At 56.3% G+C, this 2,081-nt stretch overlaps 1 protein-coding gene across 1 annotated transcript in view; it reads left to right on the plus strand.

The window, feature by feature from the left end:
• Positions 1-1,192: 1,192 nt before the first annotated feature.
• LOC146421978 (olfactory receptor 14J1-like) overlaps positions 1,193-2,081 on the plus strand; it is a 28,500-nt gene continuing 27,611 nt past the window's right edge. Inside the window, exon 1 of the mRNA XM_085046902.1 lies at positions 1,193-1,374. The gene's annotated coding sequence lies outside the window, so the exon portion shown is untranslated. The remainder of the gene's footprint in view (positions 1,375-2,081) is intronic.

Genomic DNA, 2,081 nt, shown 5'->3' on the forward strand with positions numbered 1-2,081 from the left:
TAAATCTACCCTTGTTCAGCATAAATATGGTTTGTCTTGTTCTGTCAATAAAACCCCTGGCAAAAAGTGTCTCTCTGCAATTCCTGGACTGAGAGCATAACATTTTCATGGCTAAACCATGGGGAGGTCCAAGAGATGTCCCAGGAGAGGGTTTGGAGGTCTCGAATAAAGGACCACTATATAGGGAATGAAGGCCCTGGGCTCAGTGGTTTGGAGACTGAAGAGAGAACAGGAGTAGCCTGAGAGGGCTTGAAGGGTGGATCCAGATATATGGGAATTTTTTTCATCGTTGAAATGAGCATGGAAAAGAAGTAATGCCAGCAAGGACAACTGGGTTGGTCCAGAGTGAACAGGTGGAAAACAGAATTTCCCTCCCAGGGCAGTGCTGTGGTGCAACACATCCCCCAGAAGGAGTCTGGGTCAGCCCAAGGCTCTGTGTGCCAAGGCAGAGGCAGGCAGGACGCAGAGCTGTCAGCAAAGGAAGGCACAGCGAGGTGGGGCAGCCGGGGGATGACGACAGCCTGCAGGGACAGAGGCACAGGGTATGGACAGCGTAGGACAGCCTGGGCTGGAGAGGGCAGAGGGATGTGCAGGAGCTGCAAGGCCCTGACAGAGCCAACTTGTGCAGCACTTTGGCCATGGCTGCTGTCCCTGGCCCTGAGGCCATGAGGAGGAGACAAGTGACCCTTGCAGCCCTGGGGCCTCATTGCCTCCTTGTCCCTGCCCAGCAGCCTGGCAGGGGCTGCCCCATGGTCCTGCCCTTGGCATTGCACATCCCCACATGCCAGTGCCCCGGGAAGAGCCCTGAGCACTGAGGGAGGGACAGGATCTGCCTTGCCAGGGGCTGGGGCTCAGGCCTTGGCCCTTTGCATTGCTGAAACACATCCAGGTTTGCTCAGCATCAGAGACACCTTTGCCTTGTTTGTCCCCAGCTGTCATCACTGCCTCCAGTGTTCTGCTCTACCTGGAACCTGGGGACACTTTCTCAGTTGTGTCTCTTAGTGGGACACATTGAAACTTTGATATACTTGGAAGTCTGAATCTGACTTTGAGTTCTTGAGAAGTTTTTTGAACACTCTCTCAGGGACTGAGTCTCATGTAAACAACAGCAAAGTCCTGAGAGGCTCATTAAAGTCCTTGTGCTGTTGCTGTGCTGCTGAGCTGGGCTGGGCTGCTGGCACAGAGGGAACTCCTGGCAACCAAGAAGAGCTTCAAAGAGGCAGCTCTGCTGAGGAGCAGTTTCTCTCCCAGCCCAGCAGGGCTGAGGGTGCTGCCTGCAGGTACCTGACAGGAGTGAAGCAGACAGAGGCTTAAAGCAACTGGAAGGACAATTCTGAGCTTATTCATGGAGAAATCTTCACAGCTTCTGACACAGTAAGTCTCTGGCTGCGGGATCTCCTAAAGCTGACACATGACAGCACTGATATGACTGTAAGGATGGCTCTGCTGGTGTTTCTGGTTTGGGGGAGGATGTGCTGCAGAGCGGGGCTGCCCTGGGCACCGTCAGAGGGACAGGGCAGGACAGCTCCTGCTGCCAGGGATGGCTGCAGGCTGGGAAGGTGGGGGTGCAGCCAGGGGTGCCCAGGGCTGTCCTGCAGAGCAGCTCCTGCAGCCCTGAGGGCTCTTTGCCAGGGCAGGGGATCTGCCAGCTGCCAGGGGCAGCTCACAGCCTGCCTGGGAGCTCCCCATGGAGGGTGGGGGGAAGTTGGAGGTGGAAGGAGTGACTCCCATCAGGGCAGATTCCTCATACTGTGGAGATGCTGCTGCATGGCCAGGGCTGCTCTCAGATTTCTCCTAAAGCAAAGGGAAAGGCGCTGTCAGGTTTGGATCTGTCACTGAGACTCCTGCACTGTTCCACTGGGGATCAGCAGATCTGCTTCAGATCTACTTCAGAAAGTGCCTCCTCATCCTCCTGTACCTACAGACAGCACCAGCAGCACCTTGGCTTGCAGCAGCTCTGTTTGTCTGCCGTGCCTTTCAGGAGCTGCTGCCAGGGAGATGCCCCTGGGCAGTGCCCTGTGCTGGCAGGGCTCTGCAGGGCAGAGCTGAACCCCAGGGCTGGGCTCTGGGAGCACTGGCAG

This window comes from Lichenostomus cassidix, unplaced genomic scaffold, assembly GCF_008360975.1.
Source record: "Lichenostomus cassidix isolate B80296 unplaced genomic scaffold, HeHo_3.0 HiC_scaffold_46, whole genome shotgun sequence".
Lineage (NCBI taxonomy): Eukaryota > Metazoa > Chordata > Aves > Passeriformes > Meliphagidae > Lichenostomus > Lichenostomus cassidix.